This window comes from Pinus tabuliformis, chromosome Q (genome assembly GCF_031772625.1).
Source record: "Pinus tabuliformis cultivar Carrire ecotype Pingquan chromosome Q, CPIR1, whole genome shotgun sequence".
NCBI classification, from domain to species: Eukaryota; Viridiplantae; Streptophyta; class Pinopsida; order Pinales; family Pinaceae; genus Pinus; species Pinus tabuliformis.
The window spans coordinates 665,935,416-665,961,284 of record NC_142296.1 but is presented as its reverse complement, the minus strand read 5'-3'; the positions used below and the strand labels follow the sequence as shown (position 1 = coordinate 665,961,284).

The 25,869-nt window shown below is 35.9% G+C and overlaps 1 pseudogene; it reads right to left on the bottom strand.

The window, feature by feature from the left end:
• Window positions 1-34: 34 nt before the first annotated feature.
• On the bottom strand, window positions 35-25,651 carry LOC149221304 (uncharacterized; annotated as a pseudogene).
• Between the last annotated feature and the right edge of the window lie 218 nt (window positions 25,652-25,869).

Sequence of the window (25,869 nt, the reverse complement as noted above, 5' to 3'; positions counted from 1 at the left end):
AATTCAAAATTATGAATCCTGTTATTATAGGACCTTAACAAGAAGAAAACACAATGTTCTTAGACTTATCATTTGTGTCTCCTCCTTCCTTACTTCTAGTTTGGAAGGATCTTCTTCTACCCATTGATTTGAGCTCCTAAGTGTGGACAATGATATTATCTTTCTATGATTGTGACATTTCTCCTGACATAAACAGTCTCAACCCCTTTCACCACTAGCCTCTCTTGCTACAAAACTAGATCTAGCCTTATTCTCCTCTTCTGTCTCCTCAAAATATATAAACAACCCCAACAATTGTGGTGACGGTGTGAATATCGATTCCTATATGAAGGGGTATTAATGTTCACTTATGATTTAATTTTTCAACCCAATGTCTAACGACATGAGGCTCTTAGTGTTGTGTGCACAAGAATCATGGTTCGAACCACTTCTATATGTCACAAAATAAACTCAAGGAAAACCTATTGGTGATATGGAGCCTAATTCCTCATGAGGCCTAACTCAATACTTTGGTTCAACTACGTGGTACCTCACCTATTTAGAACATAGCTCAATACTTCACTCAATTTCATTGTTCCCACTAAGGTTAAGTAATTATATAGGGCTATGGTTTTGTAGCAACTGCCACTGATTTCGTAGCAATTGGATTTCACAAGACAACTACGAAATCATCATCTTGCAAACTCAAAATCAAAACATGGCCCAAATAAATTCTTAAAAGGAAATCAAACTATTCAAAGCAAACATCACAAGAAAGGAAATTAACACACAAACACACACACAACTACATAAATCAAACATGGTCGTTACTATCTAGTTTTAAGCAAATGAAATAGAAACTACAATATACTAAAAGAACAAGAAATGAATACAACGAAGGCTTTACCTAGAGCAAGCCCAACTCAAGGTTTGGCCTATGCCTGAATACTTATAAATTCACTAGCAAAACTTTAGCAAGTAATCCAAAACATCCGTGGGTAGGAGATTCTTATATTAAAGGAAATCAAAGTTACAAAGAAAGTCCACATGTTTTATACTATCTATCATCGTATTTTTAGAGTACATATAAACAAAAGGGAATTTGAGTCCCTAAAATGGTTTGAGAGCTCGTTCACAATCTAGGGATGATAACTAAATCAATTGGTATAGGGTTTCATGTGTAACATCAAGTGTTTGAATTAATACTCTTAGACATCCTTTAGCTCTAATCTAAAAATGATAATAAGATAACTAGTTAATAAGAAATCACGCCTTAATTTACTTGAAATGTATGTACAAATTTTTATGGTTAATTAAGGTGGAAAGGGGTTGGTTTGATTAAAAATAAAGAAGGGTAATTTCATAGCAAAACGAAAAAATTCCGTAGCCCATCATATCCCCCTCGCTAAGCTTGTTGTATGTCCTCATGCAACATCATCATTTTACTTGTGAAGCTCAACATGTATGTCACTCCAAGTATATGATGGATGACCAAATTCCCCTTGCATAATAATAACCCAGCCATCGTTCCAACTCCTTCCAACTTGTTTTCTATTCCTTTTCTCCTTCCTATACTCTGTGCTACCCATTCCAATGGTGGTTCTTTGTCATCAAACCACCCATTGGCTTGACCAATATGGAGGTCATTGCAAGTCATTTCCATAAATGCTTTGAAACCATGGCCTGACCAATCGACTATGAATGGTTGTGGGTTGATGCCCATTCTTGTTTGTGCCACGATTATTTCATAATTGATCATTTTGTTCAATCATGTGAATTGTTGTCATGAAACTTCATTTGTGTTGCAAAATATTACATGGGATATGAAACAATAGATCGACTACAAAACGGGTAATTGGGTATCAATTTGGTACATGGTGATTATAGGGTGACGTAGGGTAGGCATTTATGAAGTGAATATTATATATAATTATTACCATAATAACCACAATATAAGATATAGCATTATAAACCATGCAACTATCCTTGGCTTAATCATAAAGGGTGAGGAGAAGAGGATTTTGAAAAGGGACTATATAGGTTAAGTGGGATATGGAATCTCATGATATTCTTGACATATTTCTAGTTTCCTATTTTTTTAAGTAAAATAAAGAAATGTTTAAAGAGTATGTGACCTATGGTAAGAAGCATGTAATACATAGTTACACCATTCATTTGATTGTCTCATGTAGTCCTCTTAAGAGATAGCCTTAAAGGTACTATCATTATCCTTAACATTCTTGCAAGATCATCACCCATGTGACCAATGATGTGTTTAGATCACATGGAATTATATATATATATTGAACATTTCCAGCTGGGTCCCTGATTTTCCAACATAAATATGTCCAATTGTGCCTCGAAAGGTTTTCATAGTTGGAAGTTTTTTTGTCCTAGTGATATTAGTCGACACCTTGTTTTCTAACATCACTAAATTCTGGTAGTTCTTGAAAAACTAGGTTTTCACTGCCATATCTTCTCCCTTTATTTTTTTTTTATGGATTGGAAATTAAGAGGTTGTAGAAGGAGGTGGATCATCCACCCTTTATATGACTTCCAAGTCTGATTGATTTAGTAATTCCTTGATAAAATCTTCTTTGGAATTAGGCTTTTGATATAACCTTAACCGATGCCCATTAACCATTAATGGTGTTTGTGCTTCATCAATGGTGCAAAGCCTTACAGATCCATTTTGAATACAATTTCATTTTCTTGTGACCCTAACCATTGAGTATAAATTTTTTCTTTGAAGTCCTTGTATCTTAAATTGAAAAGGAGATCCCAATATCCCTCTTTAAATTTATTTTTCTTGATGAATCTATGATGCCACATTTCTCGTTGTTGCTAGACAATAGTATTCTGTTGTAAGGCATCCTGAAGGATTTCATCAAGTTCATTTAGCTCATCCAAATGATGTTGTTGTGCTTCAGAGAGGTCCATTCCCACTTGCAAATTCTTCCTTAGTGTTTTGATTTCGAAATTGATAGGGAGGATGACTTACTTCTCATACACAATCTTGTAAGGATTAAAACCGATGGCATTTTTACAAGTGACTTCGTAGGCCCATAAGGCCTATGAAAGTTTCTAGCCCAATCCTTATGAGTTGTATTGTCTTGGTCAAGATAGTTTTTAGAACCTTGTTGTAGGAATTTACAGGGTAAGTTCCTCAGACAGAACACCAAAGGACACCGCTCACAAACAGATCACAGATCAATACACCAGTATTTTGACGTGGTTAAAACCCTCAAAGAGGGAAACAGTCCACGGCCTAGGCCAACGCGGCCACTTCAGGCAATTTATTAATAAAAGAATGAAAATTTACATATGCTTCTCTCATAGACGGATTACCCTACAAATGACCCTCCATGCTCTTTAAATAGAGATCATGGACCAATCGGGTGTTAAGCCACGGATCAAGTGTCGGTAATACCGAGGAGAGAATGAATCGTCGAATCACTACATATCGTGATCGTCAGATTGTAAGTTACAAAATGTACATAGTAAAGAAACACAATTTACCTAACTCTATACTAGACCAAGTTGTACTTAACTATTTCCTATGTGTCGAAATATCCTAACATCCCCCTTAAGAACAACTTGGGATAGGATTGAAGGATTTACAAATATGACACAATAGGAGAAGGAAGGAGGCACTAGAGCCTATCCCCCCTTAGTGACAACTTCCTGAACTCCAACCATAAATCGAAGTTTAGTGAACTTCGCCTCTGTGAGAGCCTTTGTAAAGATGTCTGCAACTTGATCATCTGTTGAACAATATTGCACTTCAAGAACATGGTCGTGAATGAGCTTTCTGATGAAGTGCATGTGCATTTCAATGTGTTTTCTGCGATGATGTTGGACTGGATCTTTGCATAGCTGAATGGCACTTTGATTATCACACCAAAGTGTAGTCAGATGCTGCTACTGAAAGCCAAACTCTGACAGGATCTGACGAAGCCACAAGGCTTCCTTACTAGCTTCTACGGCACCACGATACTCTGCTTCTGCTGAAGAAAGAGAAATGGCACCTTGTTTCTTGCAAGCCCATGTAATAGGTCCTGAACCAAGAGTGAACACATAACCTGCAGTAGAATTCCGATCATCAGGGTCACCAGCCCGATCGGAATCAGTGAAACAAACCAATAGAGGAGATGCTTCGGCACTGTAATGAATCCCAAACTGAACTGTACCTCGAACATAACAAAGCATTCTTTTAGCTGCTTTCCAATGAATTTCACGTGGGTTTTGCATAAACCGAGCAACAAGGCCAACAACAAAGGAAAGGTCAGGACGAGTATGGGTTAGATACAAAAGTTTTCCTACAAGTTGACGGTATAAGGTAGCATCAACTTCAGGAGAAGTACAAGTGACTGAAACTTTAACTCCAGACTGAAAGGGAGAAGGGGCTGGCTTATAGTCTTCCATGTGAAAATGGCGTAGAATATCACAGGCATATTTGGACTGAGAAAGGGAAATACCTTCCTTGGATTGCAAGACTTGAAGACCGAGAAAATAATGTAAGTGTCCTAAGTCTGTCATTTCAAACTTCCTTTTAAGGCTAGACTTCACATGGTTTATAAGGTTGGGATCACTTCCAGTCAGGATAAGATCATCAACATAAAGAACAAGAATGATAAGAGACTTTCCCACTTTCTTGGTGTAGACAGTATTGTCAGAATGACACCTAGAGAAGCTAGATTCTAAAAGAAAGTTATCCATTTTGGCATACCAAGCTCGAGGAGCTTGCTTGAGACCATAAAGGGATTTCGTAAGCCGACATACAAGGCTAGAGTCTGTTTGTATAAAGCCAATAGGTTGTTCCATATAGATTTCTTCATGCAAGTCCCCATGCAAGAAGGCGGATTTAACATCCATCTGATGGACTTCCCATTTGAAAGAGGCCACAAGGGAAAGAAAAAGGTGGATAGAGTTCATTTTTGCAATAGGGGAGAAGGTTTCAGTATAGTCAATGCCTTCAACTTGTGAAAAACCCTTAGCAACAAGACGAGCTTTATGTTTATCAACTTTCCCATCTGGTCCATACTTGGTTCTGTAAACCCATTTGCATCTAACAAGTTTTCGTCCCTTTGGTAGAGGAACAAGATCCCATGTATCATTTGCCAATAATGAATGATATTCTTCATTCATAGCTGCTTCCCAATCTAGATGGCCTGAAGCTTCTGCAAAGGTGTCAGGATCATAATTCACTGAAGCTTGAGCCAGTAAAGAAGAGGCTCTCTCGAACTGAGAACGTGTACGTCGCTGATCTGTAGGATCACCAGCAAGATCACCTGCTGCATCCTGAGTAGCACGAACCCATTTTGGAAGCTGAGGAGCTGAAGGAGGATCCTGAGAAGGCGGGGGAGGATTTTCATCCTCGCTTTCATCATCTGAAGAAGAAATATTTTCAAAAGTAGAAGAGATAGGGAGAGGTGGCACATCCGCCGAACTAGGCTCGCAGGCCGATATATTTTCAACAAACTTTACATCTCTTCTAATGATAACATTTTTGGACTTAAGTGGAATAAGTCTATATCCTTTGACATCTTCAGAATATCCAACAAAAATACATTTTTCACTCTTAGGTTCTAAAGCTTTATGTTTCTTATCTGGAATATGGGCCCATGCTTCACTTCCAAAAACACGAAAGTGACTTACATCTGGTTTGATTGAGCTCCATGCTTCTTCTGGAGTGATATTCTTTAAAACTTTAGTAGGAGTGCGATTTATTATGTAATTTTCACAGTTAATTGCTTCTGCCCAATAATTAAGACTAAGTCCTTTAGATTGAAGCATACAATTAGCCATTTCCTTTAAGGTGCGATTCTTCCTTTCAGCTACACCATTTTGTTGTGGAGTATATGGAACAATATGTTGCATTTGAATTCCATTCTCAATGCAAAAGTTGATGAATGTGTTTTTAACATATTCTCCGCCATTATCAGATCTTAGCTTAACAATTTGATGTCCAGATTGTTTTTCAACAAAGGCCTTAAAGGCCAAGAACATGTTAAATACTTCACTCTTGAGTTTTAAGAAGTATACCCAAGTGCGTCTGGAGAAATCATCAATGAAAGTTAAGAAATACTTGTAGCCAGAGAATGAAGCAACTGGAAGTGGACCACATAAATCACTATGCACGAGCTGTAAAGGGGCTGAGGTGTGCCAAGAGGCACGTTTTTCAAAACTGTCACGATGATGTTTTCCGAGTACACATCCGGAACAAACACCATCTCTGCAAGATACCATTGGAAGACCTGTCACCATATTTTCTTTACATAGATTCTGAAGAGAGCGATAGTTTAAGTGACCAAATCACTCATGCCAAAGTTTGCTCACTTCATCATTATGAGCAACAAATACTGAGGGAAGATTTGATGACCCAAAGTTGTGAAACTTATACAACCTTGTAGAATCATCAGCAATGCCAGTAGCTAAAATCTGTCTAGGATCTCTTAGGTCCTTAATTACAACATCGTGAGGTGAAAATTCAACGATTTTACCTTCACCTGAATGGGTTATCTGATATACAGATAGAAGGTTGCAGGATAAGGTTGGAACACATAATACATCATTAAACTGACCATTGTCTAGATGAACAGTTCCAGTCCCTACAACACTAAGAGATCTATCATCACCAACATATATATTTTTGGTGTTACAATCATTTAAAGAAGAAAACATGGCTTTGTTTTTGGCCATGTGATAAGAAGCTCCAGAATCAATGAGCCACTCATGAGAATGAGAAGAAGAAGATACATTTAGTGCATAGCCAGACCAAGATGCTTGACAACCACATGCAGAAAGTGCCATTCCTGATGATGAAGTTGAAGTTGAAGATTGCTCCAAATGGATGTTATGCTTCTTCATTGTTGCTTCCAAGGCTTCCATCTTCTTAAAGCATTTGGATTCTAAGTGGTCATCTCGATTACAAAAGTTGCAATGTCTATCAGTCTTCTTCCATTTGTTTTTATTTGTCTTATCATTTTGTTGAAATGATTTTTCATTTTGAGGCAGAAATTGCTTAGGACCCTTGTTTGGTTTAGGACCATTCCTTTTAGGATACGACTTCTTAGGATTCTTTGAATTTGGTTGCTGCTGGGCGGCTAACGCTTTCTTAGAAGAGTTTCCAAGATGAAGAAGACCAAGGTGTAAGAGTTTTTCTTGTTCTCTTAATAAAGAATCACAAAAGGAACCAAAGGAAGGGGACTTGTAGGTTTGTCCTTGAGAAATGAAGGCTTCTCTTGTAGAATGGAAGGTGGAAACAAACACAGAATAGGCTGGTCCCAACTTAGTAAGAATGGAGTAGATAAGGCTACTATCTTCTTTCTTAACCTTAACACCTTCCAAGAGAAGTCTAAGGGTCTTGAACTTGGACAAAAAATATTCAATGCAAGAAAAATTATTGGGGTCCAATGTAAGCAATTCATTTTCAAGTTGATGGGCTTTAAGTTCGTTTTTAATTCCAAAGACTTTAGTAATCTGTTTCATTGCCTCATCAGGAGTATCAAGTTCTGCAATATGGAATCTAAGATTTGGAGAAATAGACATCCCTATCAACCCACATGCTTGGTCTTGCCTATTTTCCCATTTAGCTGCCTTGTCTTCATCTTTCGGTTTGGTCTCTTGGCCTGTGGCTATTCTGTAAAGACCTTTACTTCTAAGTAAATCCACAATGTAGGACCACCATTGGAAGTAGTTGGTGCTGTCAAGAATAACTTGGCATGGACTTTCCATTTAAAAAAAAACTGAAGCTATAGATGCTGAAAATAAGTATTTCACTAGAAAGATCTCGAAAAATTAGGCTGTTTAAAAAAAAACGGTTCTGAAAACGGCTTCCAGATGAAGAAGTTATGACTTTTTGAAGAAAATTTGATGAAGTCGCCGACAAAGTGCGGGAATGTGCGGAAATGAAAAAATCCTCCCCCACAAAATGGAGATTTGAACCCAAGACCTCTACTCTCATAAATTAGCTTTGCACCAAGTGAGCTATACAAAAAGTTTGAGAGAGAGAGAGAGAGGGGGAGGGGGGGGGGGGGGTTGATGCTTTGGGTTGTGCTTGCTTTGAGAAAGCTCTTTTTCCTACAAAACAAAAAACACAAAACCCAACACAGACATACAAAAAAACAAACCTTGCGGCTTGAAGTTAGCTTTAGCTGGAAACTAAATATTTTCCTCAATGTTTTTGATTTTCCGAGATCACACTATGGTGCAACGGAAAAGAGCATACGCATGAGAAAAATCCTTCCTTTTTGTTTCTAATTTGCCCAGATCGCACAGAGTTGCAGGGCAAAGAGTATACGCAAAAATGAAAGGTATAGATCCGGTAATAAAAAAAATCTAAATAAACCGAAAACCGAAATAAACAGAGAGAAAATAACTGTAAACTGCAAATAAACACTGTATACCTCCAGATCTTAAAAATGACGCAGCTAGGGCTATCGGAAACCTTTTCGCGTGAAACGAAAGGGGTTCCTCACTAGAACAGATGCTCCCAACACATTAGAGCAGTCCTCTCGGCCCGAAAGTAGTTAGAAATAGTAGATCTAGGAAACGGTAGTCGGATGCAGTTCTACCGGCTTCAGATTTGGATCACCAACGGACGCGGCCCTCAAATAGCTCCGATACCATGTAGGAATTTACAGGGTAAGTTCCTCAGACAGAACACCAAAGGACACCGCTCACAAACAGATCACAGATCAATACACCAATATTTTGACGTGGTTAAAACCCTCAAAGAGGGAAACAGTCCACGGCCTGAGCCAATGCGGCCACTTCAGGCAATTTATTAATAAAAGAATGAAAATTTACATATGCTTCTCTCATAGACGGATTACCCTACAAATGACCCTCCATGCTCTTTAAATAGAGATCATGGACCAATCGGGTGTTAAGCCACGAATCAAGTGTCGGTAATACCGAGGAGAGAATGAACCGTCGGATCACTACATATCGTGATCGTCAGATTGTAAGTTAGAAAATGTACATAGTAAAGAAACACACTTTACCTAACTCTATACCTAACTATATACTAGACCAAGTTGTACTTAACTATTTCCTATGTGTCAGAATATCCTAACACTTGTTAGTAACTTCTACTTGTCTATTTTCTTAAGGGTGATATAGAGTGGAGAGATGGTGCTTAATTTTCAACTCCTCAATAATAGATTGGATGAGCTTGGAAGTAAATTGATTCCCTTAGTCTGTAACAATTTCTCGTAGGGTGCCAAAACAATTTCTTCATATAGGAAATTGGCCACTACTTTTTCTATCGTCTTAGGTAGGGACTTAGCCTCAACCCACTTAGTTACATAGTCAGTCCATACCACGATATACGCCTTCTATTTTAATGGAGGGTTAGTCGACCCTGCAAAGTCGAGAGTCCATTTTTCAAAATACTCTAGCATAATTTGTGGTTGTTTTTCCATTTTGTTAGATTGTGTAGATTTTCCAATTCTTTGACATTTTTCGCAACTTTTGATGTATTTCTTAGCATCCTTGAACATAGTTGGCCTGTAATATCCTTGTTGCAAGACTTTTTTTGCATTTATTTTATTAGCAAAGTCCCCCCCACAAGGCTAATCATGACATGCCTTCCTAATATCATAAATTTCATCTTGTTGAACACATCACCTGATAATATGATTGTGCCTAGTTCAAAAGAAGTAACCCCGAATCCAAGAGTATATAGCGTTGTATCTAACGACCTTCTTTCATTCTTTGGGAAGAAGTGTTGTGGGATTTTTCGTGCAACCAAATAATTAGCAATACTGCAAAGCACAGTGGATTAGTAGAAAATAAAACAAATGTTCATCTTGAAATACATCTTCTATAGAATAAGATTCATCCTTGTTATGGAGTTACGGCAAGAAATCACCAAAAAAGTTTTCTTTTTGTGGCTTATCAGGGATAGTAATGTCAAATTCTTGCAAAAGAAGAAGCCACCTAGTCACTCTACCATGAGTAATGGGTTCGTTCATAAGATATAGAATGGAATAATGATCAATGTGTATAAATACATGATACCCATTAATGTAATGATGAAATTTATTTATGGTTACAATGTAATTTAATTCGGCCAGGGTTAGGTTCATGCTGATGTAATAAGTTCCATAAGGATTTTTTATTCCTTTTTTCCTAATACAACCCCAATTATCATAACTGAAGCATCAGTATGAATGTGAAAAGAAAAGGACCAGTTAGGACCTTCAAAGATAGGAGTAGTGGATAACTTTCTTTAATGGTATCAAATGCACCCTGACATTGATTAGTCCAACAAAATTCTACAACTTTTGCTAAGAGATGGAATAATGGGGAGGCTATCTTAGTAAAATTTTCTATAGATATTCAATAGTAACCTACATATCTTAGAAAGCATCAGACATAGTTTTGTGTGGTTAGGGTTCATAGCTTAAGAATTACTTCTATTTTAGTGGGATCCACCCTAATCCCTTTGGGAGAAATATGGTGTCCTAGCACAATTCCCTCTGCGAGGAGAATTAGACATTTTACATTACTGAGGGAAAGGTTTGTCTCTTGACATTGAATCAATATTTTTTCAAGATTATTCAAGGCCTGTTAAAAAGCTTCCCCATATATAGTAAAATCATACATATATATTTTGACATAATCGTTGGTCAAGTCAAAAAATATTCTAGGAATAGCTTGTTGGAAAGTTTTTGGAGGATTACATAACCCAAAAGGACGTACTTGGTACACATAAGTTCCCCATGGAAAGGTAGAGGTTGTATTTTCTTAATCTTTAGGAGCTACTTGGATTTAGTTGTAGCTGTTGAATCCATTAAGAAAAGAAAAAAAATATTTCCTACTAGGGTATGTAAGACTTTATCAATGAAAGGCAGGGGAAAATAATATTTCAAAGTATCCTTATTTAGTTATCGATAATTGACACACACCCGAAATTTCCCATTCTTTATAGGGACAATGAATAGGGGAGAGACGCACTTATTATCAAAGATATGGTAAATGAAATTTAAATTCAATAGCTTTTGTAGCTCCTCCTTAACGATGTCCTTCAATGTTAGATTCATCTTTATTTGAGGTTGCAAAATAGGTTGGGAATATTATTTTATATAAATATGATGGGTGCATAGATTGGGAGGAATTCCCTTCATGATAGTATAATCCTAGGCAAAAACACTATTAGTTTTTTAGCATCTCTATCAGTAGTTATTACTGTGAGGATTCCAATTGGCTATTGATATTCAAAGTTTTCTTAGGCTAAGTTTCAATAGACTTGGTTTTATTTTCTATAATATTATTCGGTGGGGCTATTTTTCCATTTGTTGTGCTAGCATAGTGGGTGAACATGTTTCCTGGGATTGTTTCCCTATAACTTGACCAAGTGGTGAATTGTAGTTAATGCGGGGATGTGCTATAAATGTGAAAATCATATCATCCTCTATAATTTTATTTAAAATTTGAGCCTTACTCGAGGGTCAAGAGAGGTCAGGTATATTCTTCATCATTATCTTCAAACCAGAGAGAATTTTCATGGTCCAGGGAATACATAGCGAGAGGATAAATAGTAAGCTTCTTCATGGAATTTCCATGGGAAATAGTCATATCTCCAGACCTACAACTAATATAGGCATCTATTATGGCCAACTACGGTCTACTTATAATTAATGGGCACCCTACAAGATTAGCGTTAGGTTGAATAATCATGAATTCAATTGGGTATTCCCACAAATATATGGAAATGGTAATATCCTCCACCATCCATTCTAGTTTATGGTAAACCTATCAACCAAATGAAGAGCAGTGAAGGTTGATCATAGACCAAGAAATTTGAGATTTTCCATGGTCTCTTTTTTCATAACATTTATGGTTGTCACTATATCATTTAAGGTATTGGATATGGGGATGTTATTAATGTTAACAATAACGATGGGGCTTCCAAGGTCCCCATACTTTTCCAACACTTTTCCTGACATTAAATCTGCTAATTTCCCTATCACATGAATTGTCTTGGGATATTTCATTTTCCTTCCTAACATTTTCAAACAAAGATCCCAAATGAATTTTGCATAAATAGGGAAATACTTAATGGCTTGAAATAGTGGAATGTTTACACACACATTTCTTAATCTCCCAAAAAGTCAAACTCAGTTTGCACATGGTGTTTTTCAAGACACAACCTTTCTTTATAAGGAGTAGAGTCTAGCTCATCCTTATGTTATTATTTCGTGGGAGTACCTTGAAATTTTGATGAAAGAAATTCTAGTTCTCCAAAGGTATCCTCATCATCTTTCTATTAGATGATAAGAGAGGTTTGATTCTGAATTACTTTCCCAAAATGCAAAAATGGATCTCTTTTTAGCCATTGATGAAAGGGTATAAGTAGGAAAAATACGTAGTTAAACATTATAGGTGGGTTTTACTACTTTATTATATAGGTTAGGTATAGGATAGGAAGGTAATTGAGGTCTCTGTTGAGTTTGGGAAGGATTATTTGAAGATAGCTGAAGTTGTTGTAGGCTTATTTATGGTGGAGATTTTGGTGCCATTTTCCCAAAGGGGAAGATCCTCTCCAACCTAGGGCCCACCCTTGACTTTGAATATGAGGGGGCAATGCGGCCAGGGCATAGGAGGATACCATCCAAAAGTTGGAGTAAAATATTGGGAAGGATCAAAGGATGTAGGTCTAGACGATCGAGGGGGACATGGTTTCTTTTGAGCCACAAAGAATTTTTTTTGAATCTCCTCTTGGGCTTCCTGAAACACTTCCTTGAGCGCTAGTAGAGGAGGAAAATCCTAAGTGGAATGATTTTTCTCACAAATATTACATGCTTTCACTTTTTTTTAAAGGACATTCTTGAAGCGGATGTTCCTTTCGACATTTGCAACAAAATATAATCAAGGCTAACTCATCCCCATCCTTATTTTTATCTTGAAGGCTATCTAATTGGGAGCTAAGTGTGTTGAGGATATCAATTTTGAATCTATCTAATAGGTTCCCCAACTCAACTTTAGTCACCCTTACCTCACTTGAACTATTAATCCTAGAGACCACATCTTGATAACTCTTTCCACATTTCAAGCTCCCTCTAGAATATCACTTACATAGGTCACAAATATCCTCATATGACAATATAGAAACATCTCCTACCCCCACAAGGTTGAATGTTTCAAGAAAGTTCTCTCATATACCTTTAAGAAAAAGATATGGAGGGGTTTTGGGTCTAGAGTATTTTATTTCGTTCTTTGTAGATTATACTAGAACCTCTCCACATAATCCTCCAAACTTTCATCATGCACCTGGGACATTTTGAAGATTTCTTCTTTAATATCCTCGAACTTAAAATAGTCCTGATATTTCTTCAAAAAGTAATTCTTCATATCATCCCAAGTTCAGATGGAGTTTTCCCTAAGTTCCATAAACTAATGGAGGGTTGAATCCTTCAAAGTTACAGGAAATAATTTCAATTTTTGAGCATCTACAGAGTAATCATAGCTACAACAAAGGATGTCAAACTGATGTAGGAGAATTATCTCTCAAAAGAAGTATTTTATTTAGTTAAAAAAGGGGTCTTGGATTTGGAGGAAAAGTCATATTTTACTAAGAACATATATTGTATTTTTAAATGGAAATATTTTGTGGGAGTGAGCCATAGTTATAAGACTTAATTTGGGTGTAATTTAATTATTTTGGTATGTAATCAAATCTATAATTATGAGGAGTAGAATTCAAATTAGGATTTGGTTGAGAAAGGATTTTAGGATTCAGATTAAGATCTAACCTCAAAAATTCGGTCAATTGGGTTATGTTTATATGCTTTTGTAAACCTTGAAGGGAGGAGAGCGATGACAAAAATAATGAAAAATTAATGTAGAATGTGGATCAAGAAAATTGGCCAACCAAATGAAGATCTTTCCATGAATAGGTAACAGTCAGAGGTTTATTATGTGTGTACACAATATGAAATGAATAAGATTTCATATTTTATTATGTATGTACAAAATATGAATGTGTGTAATTATCTGTGTGTGATCTTGTTGGAAACTTTTAGCAATTGAGTGTGAATTTATGAATATGTGAATGTGAGAAGGATTCTACATGTTGGAGAATTTTAGTAATTGAGTGGGAATTTATGAATGTGTGAATGTGAGGAGGATTCTATAAGTCTTTGAGTAAACCTCATTAGCAAGCAGATTTAATGTTTGTGTTTGTGTAATCTAGAGTTAAGGATCTATTATATTGATCCCACTTTTGAGGAATTTGATTTTGTATGAGAAAGACATCTCATAGTTTAATGTTAGTTGAGGTTTTTGTACATGTATCATGACAATTCTTGGTTACAAGACTGGAGAGGAATGATGGATGCACATTTAATATCGAGAGTTTCATGTACAAGGAATGACCTTCGTTCATCAAGTCGGGGATAACATGTGCAACAAGAATTGGCATCATCGCACGTTGAGAAGACGAATTCAAATATTTTGCAAACTGGGTTTTGCGCACAATGGGGTCTATTATGCAAATCACGAGCATTTTCCTAGGAAAGGTATTGGTTGAAGATATTTGCAAGGTTTTCCGAACTATGTTTTACATGAGTCTGAATTTTTTTTTGGTATCTATGAGTTCCCATTGAAGATTGATCAAGCGTGAAAGGTAATTGATGGTGCCATCGTGTATGATTGAAGGATTTAGGAGCATTGCTATTATGGAGCAGAGGTATGAAATAGAGTTTTGAATGATCTATGGTGTTGGTAATTAAATTACTCTGTTTGATTTGTGAAATTGCAATCATAGAGGTTTCTGTAGTTATATAAGTTAATGCTTCTGATATAGAGGGTGGTTCCACCTCTGAGTGGGATCGCTGGGTTGAAATTTATGAGAATTTGGGAACTTCCATTAAGAAAAAATGTGCTAGATTTGTAAACTATTATCCTTCAGTGGAGACTAGTTTATAGATAGACGGATATCGCCTTACAAGTCTTGCAAGTGAATTCAAAAGCCCAAATACATCCATTCGAACATGAAGTTAAATCAAGCTAGAAAGAGATTTGACCCAAACATAATTAATAGTCTTGTAGCATGGAAGCATTGACTCGTTACCTAATTTCAGAGAAAGAAAATCACCCATGACTGAAACCTTGTCTTAGTAAAGAAAAGCTAAGATATGGACGTTGCACTGAAAATGGGTTGTGAATGCACTAAGATTTGTAGTTTCAGATTAGTGGAATTAGTGTGAGGGTGCCTTGGTCGTATCATTTGGTATTAGAGGATAGGAGGATTCATGAGAATTATTGAGTATGATTTAATGACAGATCTACGTTTTATTAGTCAATTGAGGAAGCAATGTTCATTTCTTGGAGAAGTGAGTGCTTGTTGGTGTTGGTTACAGTAACTCACGCCCAAGAGAGGACAACGAGTAGAGGATAAAATTGTTGGAAGAGAATCACATTGTGATAGGATCGTGGTAGAATATTATGGTAAATCGCAAGTCATATTACTGTAAGGACTTGCGTGGAAAGGCTCATGAAATCTGGAATTCCTTGTTGAATGAAACTCTACATGGTGGAGATCACCAGTTGAAATGGTGTTGAATGCTAAGTGCGGCTATTCATCAATTTATGTTAGTCAAATTCTAGGTGTTATGAAATAAATGCAAATGATTTGAATCCTTTGATTCAACCCATCATGTGTATGGAGTGTGTTCTTTAGGAAAAAAATATTTATTGACGAATGCTTGCTCCTGTTAGGAAATGAAAAAATTAGGAAGTGTTGCAGGAAATACCATAAAGATCATTGGCTAGTTCTTTTGGAAATATAATCAGTTCGAATTAGTAAATGGTTTTAGAGGTATAGAAGACAATTATGCTCTTTGGAAAAAATAGACACGGTATGTTTCGAATAATGTTTTGAAACAATTCAGCTTTTGGAATTTGACAAGTAAACATATTTTCATGAAAGGAGAAAAAAGTAGCTGTATCTTGAAGCAATGGAAGAAAAAAGTAAGCAAAGGTTTGGTATCTGGAAATCGCAGACAAAAATAAATTTAGAGGATGATATCTCTTGGAAAGGCTGCAGACCAGCAGAGGAAGGTAAATTGTCTTATGCACATTTTATATTGAATAAAGTTTATTTGAAGACTGAGAATAGAGTTTGGGGGAAAAATCATTGAAGTTTTCTTTTGAAATAATAAAATAGAAGGTTGGAAATGATTGCAGGAAGTGAGGAAGTTAGTGTGCTCTTAATGTTTATTGGTTGAGAGAGTAAAAAGAAAATTTGTTTTTGGTAGAGAATTGGTTCATAAGAGTGAACTCGGGATATTGCTAATTGGTGCAGATTTCTATTTTGTTTTTGTTTTTGTAACTATGGTCTTGAAGAAGTGGTTACAGTTAGCAATAACCATACAAAAAGAAATTGTGATAGAGGAAGAGGTAGCAACCACCATAGCAGGAAATCTATGACAGAAAAAGGAGTAGCTAAAAAGTCTAAGATGAGAACTATGACATAACCTATAAGCAAATGAGATTGTTGAAGAGAGGGAAATTGAGTTCTCAAAGGAGAGAGAAGTGAGCAGATGAAGTGTGGAAGCATAAAAACTTGAAAGTTGAGGAGCAAACGTGATCTAGAAGAAAGAAGAGGGATGTTCTATTGTAGAGAACCTGAAGAAGGACAACTTCCAACAAGCATAAGTTGGGTAGAATTTTCCAAAGGAAATTCCACAAAGAGTGTGGGCAGAATTAATAGAGAGACGAAGAGAAAAATACCAAGAGCCACGGGACTTGGTATTGGTAGCAAGTAGCAGATTTGTTACAAGATAAAGAAATCTTGTTGTATCTCAAAAGTGGACAAGGATCATTCACAAGAGGGAAAGATAAAATGGCTATTAATAGTTGTGTCAAGGGTTCCGAAGAAGGTTACAATAAGGAAGAAAAGGATGTCAAAGAAGCTGGCATGAACTGGAGAATGAGTGATGAAAAAAGGGAGAAAGAAATGGCTGAAATAAGAGCAGAGTTGAATAAGATAAAACGTCGTCTTGAAGAAAGAGAAAGAGACCAGAAGTATGGTTGGATAATGGAGAAGAAGAAAGTAATGTGGCCTCTATTGCAAAAGGAGTTGAGACAAAAAATGTATGACATGATGAAGAAATAACTTAGAGCAATTGAGCATGAAATATGTTGATGTAGATGAAGCTAGAAATGTTGAAGAAGAATTTATAAACAACTTGGTGGACCATTATATTAGTTTAGATCAACATGGAAATGAAGTAGCTAAAGCATTGGAAGAAGACTTTCATGTTTTTAAATCTAACACCTTGTGTGTGTTTGCATATTTGATAGGTGAATATTTAGCAAATTGAAAATGTTCTTGTGCATTTGGATGTAGAAATAAATCTTTTTGAAGATATGGTTGAGATGGTGAAATACTTTGAACACATTTTTAGCAATTTTGAATTTCGCATGAAAGTTGACACAAGAGGCAAAGTTGAAGACAATCAAACCCGTGATAGTGACCTAAGTAACAAAAAACATTTGATAACAAAGGAATCTTCCGAAGAAGACCAATATGAATATATTATGTAGCATATGGAGTGTAGAATAATTATAAAAGCAATAGATTCATATTATGTAGCATATGGAGTGTAGAATAATTATAAAAGCAATAGAAATTCCAGAATTTTGTGATTTTAAAAATCACAATTTTATATGTATGCAAAGTGTGAAAAAACCATGGAAGAAAAAAATTTAATTTCTATTTTAAAAGAGGATGGAACAACATTGTGTCACAAAAATTATACTAGAATAGAATATGAGTAAATAACTCATGAAGAAATTCTCAAAGAGATTCCAATTATTGGAATGCTATAGGATTGTTTAACAAGGGGAAAAGCAAGCACATATGTGGTTATGGAAATTTTGGAGGAATGGTTAATTAAATATCCAAATGGGAAATGTTTCATGGAAGTTATAGATACAACTTGGAGGAGTAAGGCCTTAATTAAATTGAGGAAATTTGAAATTCCATATCAACACACAACTCGAAGGAGTTAACTGAGGTGGCATGGGTCTTTTCACTCAGTTAAGAGTACTCAATTCGAGTTAATGAGTTTAAGTTAAGTTTGGTTGAGTTGATTCCTAAAAAATCAGAGTCTAGCTCAGTGAATTCGAGTTAAGGGCATGAACTTCAGATGTGTGCAGGGATTCCTAAATTTTAGCATCCTAGGTTAAGTTAATTTCAGTTGTAGCAATTTAATTTAGTTGAATTGAGTTATGATCAATTAAACTAGTTCTAATAGGACTATTGAGGAACTAGTGGAAGGATAAGTTGTGGAAGTGGAACTTCAACCACACTTAGTGATCATCTAGATAACTGATCAATCAACCTAAATTAACTCATGCATGCAGAGAATTTGAATTACCCAGTTGAGATGGAGATTCCAAGGCAGTGTATTATCAGTTGTAAACTATTATGAAGTGTATAGGTGGTGCATACAGTAAGAGGAAGAATCTAAAGGAATTGAGCAATTTAGATGAGGGAATTTCCTAATTAATAGGAGCTAATTTATCAAGGAACAACACAAGGAGATAGGAGCTTGGAGGGATTGAAAATTGGCTAAGTGTTGGCCAGAATCAGCAAGTCAGGTATAGAGATAGACTATACACTTGCAGGTTGTGCTCAGGCTTGAGAAAGCATATGTATTCATCTCTATTCTTTGATTAATGAAATACAGATAGGAAGGGCTTTTGAGTAGTTTCTTTCCCCTAGATAAATATTTTTTTCATGTGTGATTTTTCCTTTTCCATGTTTATGATTTGTGTCATAGATTGTGAATTGATTTTCGCATAGCAGTAGAGTAGCTTCGAATCTAGTGATTTAGTAAATGTCATGAATAGTTTCAAATCTACACATTAATTTCTACATGGTATCAGAGCAAGATTCACATTAGAACTAGTCCTTGAAGTCCTCATGTACAGTGATCATTGAAGAACTAACGATATGTTAGGAGGGAGATTTATGGAGCCCTAGTTTAGGGAAGATCCAAAAGATCTTATGTGTATACTTCTTAATGGAGCTAGAAGGTTTCTAGTGGGAAGATCTGTGAAGAAATTTTTAGTGACACAAAAAGGAATTGTGATCATTGACATTGGTATATTGAGGAGTAGAGAGATTTCTGAGAGGGACATCAAGACTCAAAGGGAGTCTAGGTTTAGAGGGAACATCCCCATGGAAGCTAGTACTTCAGGATTTGGGGAAATCAAACTCATTATTGCCATAGTTGTAGCAGTAGTGCAGATGCAGCAACAGAGCAGTAGAAACAACCATATGAGTAGATAAAATTTCATCATGCATGTAGCTATACCTCCAGGAGTGAGGTGGGGTGATGTAGATCCTTAGTACCAGAGTTGTAGAAATTTGGGTAGGTTCCATTGAGGCATTCTCCTCATGGATCATTACCTTGCTATGGGGGCCCACAATATTCAGTAGCAGGAGGATCAGTGTCAACTAGATATTGAGGAGTGCAAAGGAGTGTTGAAAATACAATAGGAGGCTCAGTAGTAGAGTCACTAGCGACACAATTTTCCCAGTGGACAGTTGCAGACACAATTGATTCAATTTTTTTTGGATTCTTCTTAGTTGCAGATGTTGCAGTAGCAACAATAATAGAGAGAAGTGTTGCATGCAGTACATTCCAAAGGTGTTGGATTGGGGTAGTTGAGAATACCTTTCTTGCTGAGAGGGAGTGTTGAAAATGCAGCAAGAAAAGTCTCAATTTGATTTCTACCTTAATTACATTGAGGAGATTCAAAATTCCATATCAACAGACAACTTGGAGAATTTAGCTTAGGTGGCATGGCTCTTGTCACTCAGTTACGAACACTCAATCCAAATTAATGAGTTGAAGTTCAGTTTGCTTGAGTTGATTCCTAAAAAATAGGAGTCTAGCTCAGTTAATTCAAGTTAAGGGCATGAAGTTCAATTGTGTGCAGTGATTCCTAAATTTTAGGAGCCTAGGTTGAGTTAATTTCAGTTATAAAAATTTAATTCAGTTAAATTGAGTTATGGTAGTTGTGGAAGTGGAACTTCAACCACACTCAGCGATCATCTAGATAACTAATCAATTAGCCTAAATTAAATCATACATGTAGAGAATTCGAATTACCAGTTGAGATGGAGATTCCAAGGTAGTGTACTATTAGTTGTAGACTATTTTGAAGTGTACAGGTGGTGCATGCAGTCAAAGGAAGAGTCTAAAGGAATTGTACAATCTAGATGAGGGAATTTCCTAATTAATAGTGGCTAATTTCCTCAAGGAACAACCCAAGGAAATAGGTGCTTGGAGGGCTTGAAAATTGGCGAAGTTTTGGCTAGAGTTAGTCAGTCAGGCAGAGAGATAGACTATAAACTTGCAAGTTGTGGTCTGGCTTGAGTAAGATTATGTATTCATCTCTATTCTTTGATTAATGCAATACAGAAGGGTTTTTGAGTATTTGCTTTCTCTTAGATAAATCTTTGTGCATGAGTGATGTTTCCTTTTGCATGTCTATGACTTGTGTTATAGATTATGAATTGATTTCCATAGAGAAATAGAGTAGCTTCAAGTCTTGTGATTTAGTAAATTTCGTGAGAAATCTTTAATATACACATTAATTTCTACAAACATCAAGGTTCCTACCACTACTATATGTGATAAACTGAACTCAAAGAAAACCTATTGGTGACACGGAGCCTAAGTCCTGATAGGACCTAACTCAATACTTTGGTTCAACTACATGGAACCTCATGTATTGAGATCACAACTCAAAACTTATCTTAGTTTCACTATTCCTACTAAGGTTAAGAAATTATGCAAGGCTACAATTTTGTCGCAGCTACCACTAATTTCATTGCATTGGACTTCGTAGGACAACTACGAAATCATCACCTTGTGAAATTAACATAAAAAATAAATTAGCATCAAAACATGACCCAAATAAATGCACAAAAGGAAATCAAAATTTTTAGAACAAATCCAACATGCCATAACAAAGGAAATTAACACACACACACATGCACACACACAACTACATAAATTAAACATGATTGTTACTCTCTATTTTGCACGTAAACAAAATATAAATTACACCATACTAAAATAATAGGAAATTAATTGTTATGAAACTAGCTCACAAAAAGATAGAAAAGATAGATCAACGCCTTAGAAATAAGCCTCTTCGAGGGGGCAACCTCCTTTAAATTACACAAATGAACAATTCTTAGATGATACAAATGACAAGACCTCCTTTTTATTCATAGGAGTCTAAGGGGTCATAATATAATCAGAGCCAACATAACAATAATAATGTAAGGGCACAATAATAACAATAATGGGCTTCTATGGGGCACAATAATAATATGGGGACTACATGGGCACACTAATATAATAAGGGGGTTGTACTAATAACAATAAGGGGTTACACTAGTAGTATAGGGACCTAACATGCCCCTCTCATTCAAAAAGTGTTGTCCTCAATGCTTGAGTAGTTCTTGATGCTTTTGTATAAATTTTTGTCCTCCCATGTGGAATCTTCAGCAGGTAAGTTATTCCACTTAATGAGATACTCTGAAATTGATCTATTTCATAGCTTTTGATTTCTCTGTTCTGTGACTGCTTCAGGTTCCAATATGATTTTTCCTTCCTTGTCAAGTTCTCGCAATACTATTTGAACTGGGATCTTCTGCAACTTTTGAATGAGTTCCCACTCCTTTGCGCATATGCATATATGTAAGGTCTGATGTTTGGAGGAACAATTCATGGAATCAAATGAATAGCATGATCATGATCATGAATAGGTGGGAGGACTTTGGGAGTCTCAAATACCTTGGAATGATTGTCCAAAACGTTTTGGAGATCTAGAGAAATACATGATTTCGATGTAGGATCCTCCAGTGAAGATAATTGTGCAATTACACCCCGTTGTTCTTTATTTAGAAGCTTTTTCATGCTGTTAGAGTTGATTATCTTTCCAGGTTTTCCTTCGATACCCCTCAATTCAACTTCCTTTCCTTCCCAAAAAAATTTCAAGAAAAGTTCTTGAAAATTAAAAGCTATCGTACCCAAATATTGTAGCCATTAGACTCCCAGTAAACATCAGCACCACCCATTGGAATGGAAAGCATTGGGATATTGAATACGTATTTTCCCATGGATAGCTTGATATTATGGCACTTTCCAAAACAATTTATGGTTCCTCCACTTGCAACCATCACTTGACACTTTGGTGCTGGATATAGGAAGTAATTCAATTCCTTGGCTATCTTACAGTCAATAAAATTATGGGTATTGCCCGAATCAATCAACACTCTTACCTTTTTCTTCTTGATATGTCCTTCTATCTTGATAGTTTTAGGAGTGGTAATTTCTTCCAATGCATTACAAGATATGGTCGGATTGATTTCTTGAGACTCGATGTGATCTTTCAATTCTTGAGCATTTTTCTTCTTGATATGTCCTTCTATATTGATAGTTTGAGGAGTGGTAATTCCGTTCAATGCATTACAAGATATGGTCCGATTCATTTCTTCTTTCTCGATGTGATCTTTCACTTCTTGAACCTTTTTCTTCTTGATATGTCCTTCTATCTTGAGAGTTTTAGGAGTGGTAATTCTTTCCAATGCTTTACAAGATATGGTCGGATTCATTTCTTCTTTATCTGGGGTTGGTTCCCTATGTATATACTTTTCTTTTGATGTTTCTTGATCCTTTTCTTCCTCCTCTCCACAATCAATGTAAAATAATTTCTTCTCAACACACTTATGACCTTTAATGTATTTGTTATCACAATTGTAACAAAGCCCTTTTTCTCATTTTTCTTCCAATTGTTGTGGTGTAACCCTTGTAAGTTGTGGAAGGCTAGGAGAAACAACACTTCCATCTTTGTAGTTGTGAGGGGTAGACTTCCTTGTTGCCATAATTTTGCTTTCCACTTTGTAGCAAATCCCTTTTTCTCTTTTTTCTTCCAATCGTTATGGTGTTGCTCTAAAGAAGGTGTTGCTATGTGTATCCTCATAATGTGTTATCATTTCCTCCGTGAAAATTGACCACGTAACAAGTTGTTAACGGGAACAAAGCCCTTTATACCATAAAAATTGATCCGGTTCTAAATATGAAGATGCAATACATACCTTTTGTAATATTGGTACACCATGTAGATCAAAATATTGCTCCATCTATAGTATCCAATTTACTGGATCCTTTCCATCAAACTTCCTCATATCGCCTTTTCTTGATTTCAGGAGCTCGATCTTGAAATGACTGTAACTCTGTACTTTCAGATCTCAAAGTTCTAAAATTGTCTCCTACAGTAGCCCTCTGAGTCCTCTTTCTAACCCCGCAAGTCTGATCAGAATTTGATTCTCCAAGAAAGAGTTATGCCCAATCTCCTAAGATGACCTGATTATATAATGTTTTAGTAGAGCGAACTTGTATGACGTGCCACATGTCACTGTTTCGACCTTCGGATCTGAAAACTATGCACATAAAACTATAGTCCGTCCTCTTTTTGTAACTTCTTACAAAATTTCAATTTGTTGCTCAGAGAGAAAGTTATGACGATTTTCCCAAGGTCACATGTTTAGGATGTAATTCGGGAGTCTGCAAAAACCCTAACTTACTCAGATCATCTATCTGAAAATATAGTGAGACAGGATCTGAAATTCAGACTCGAGATTCAGAACGGTTTCTTCTCAATTTTTTTTTTCTTTAGCTTTTGAAACTTCGTAGCGAAAGGTTATAGCGAAAATACCACGATGACTTGTTTTAGATGCAATTCTAGAGCTTGCCAAAATTCTAACTTCCTCATATCATATCTTCGAAAATATAGTGAGACAAGATCTGAAATTCGGACACCCGGTTCAGAAAGATTTCTTCTCAAATGGGTTTTTTTTGGCTTCTGAAACATCGTAGAAAAAAATTTACAGTGAAAATACCACAATGACCTGTTTGGAGCAGCGAAACCCTAAAATCTAAAGCTCTGACACCAATTACGAAACCAACTCACAAAAAGATAGAAAAGATAGATCAACGGCTTAGAAATAAGCCTCTTCGAGGGGGCAACCTCCTTTACATTACACAAATGAACAATTCTTAGATGATACAAATGAAAAACCTCCTTTCTATATATAGGATTCTAAGGGGTCATAATATAATCAGAGCCGACATAACAATAATAATGTAAGGGCACAATAATAACAATAGTGGGCTTCTATGGGGCACAATAATAACAATATGGTGACTACATGGGCACAACAATATAATAATGGGGTTGTACTAATAACAATAAGGGGTTACACTAGTAGTATAGGGACCTAACATAAATACAACACAAGGATTTACCTTGAGTAGGCCCAACTTGGGGTTCAGCGTGCACCTAAAGACTTATAAATTCACTAGCACAACTTTAGCAAGTAAACCAAAACATCCATGGGCAGGATATTCTTCCATTAAAGGAAATCAAAATTAGAGAGAAAGTACACACGATATCTATTGTCTATCATCATATTTTCAAAATACATATTTATATAATCAAAAAGGAATCTGAGTCCTCACAATGGTTCGAGAGACTGTTTTCAATCTAGGGTTTCTAACTAAATATGTTGGTATAGTTTTTCATGTGTAACATGAGGTGTCTAAATAAAGAGGAAGCTTAATAAATCTTTTTTGATCCAGAATAAATATTCCTCCCTTAATGTTGTAACGATTGTTGTGCTTCGAGGCATCTGATACATGCTTTTTTTGGCAGCGTAACAATCCATTAAACAATGCAGCTCCTGCTTCGAAATCAAATTCAATCTACCATAATGAACTGGATGGAAATAGATCTGTACACAACAGTCTCACAATGGTATGCAAGTGGTTGTGACCATTCGTACCTTAATTCTCATAGGTATTATGTCTCGCAGTGATTCCCCTCATGTGATATGCCATTTAATTCTACAAATGACGTATGTTCCTTCCTTAAGCTTCCACCATGTTGTTAATCACATGACACCTGGTAATAAATGGTTGTACTTCTGCAATCATTTGAGTTAGCCCCTTTATTCCATACACATGTGTATATATATATATATATATATATCTATCTATCTATATATATATATATATATATATATATATATATATATATATATATATATATATATATACATATATATATATATCTTAAACATCCTTTAGCTCTAGTCTAAAAATGATAATAAGATAACTAGTTAATAAGCAATCATACCTTGAGTTTCCCATAATGTATGTATAGGGTTTTAAGGTAAATTAAGGTGGAAAAGGGGTAGTTTAATAAAAAAATAAAGTAGGGTAATTTCGAAGCAAAAAGCATAATTTTGTAGCCCATCATGTAGCTTTTGGAGATGAGTCAAGAACTTCAATGTCCAAATATGGCCATTACAAAGAGGCTCACCAATCGATGACATGGTGGACTTAGTCAACATGGTGTCAACCCTGTCGAGCTCTAAGAAGCATGCATTGAACTTGAAATTTGAGCTATTTGACACAGAGGCCTCATTGTATTCTACCTTGGGGATCCTAACAACAGTGTTGGTCATAAAATTGTGTTCGCCATGACCTAAAACTAGCAAATGCGTGGGACTAGTCAGTGCACTAAAGAAGAAACCACCTCCAAGTATTCCGGGCTTGGAAGGTTCCATTGGTTCATTGGGATCATAAGGAAGAACAAGGTATAAAATAAAAGGAAAGTGAAAAGTAAGAAGAGTTGAAGAAATAATAATTACTAAAGTTAGAGCAACTAAAATAGGAAGAAAATTTAAAGAAAGCATAACAAATGAAGAAATAAGAGGAATTAAGGAAATCAGAAAAATTAAGAACATAATAGTTAAAAGTAGAGGAATTCATGAGAGAAGAAGAA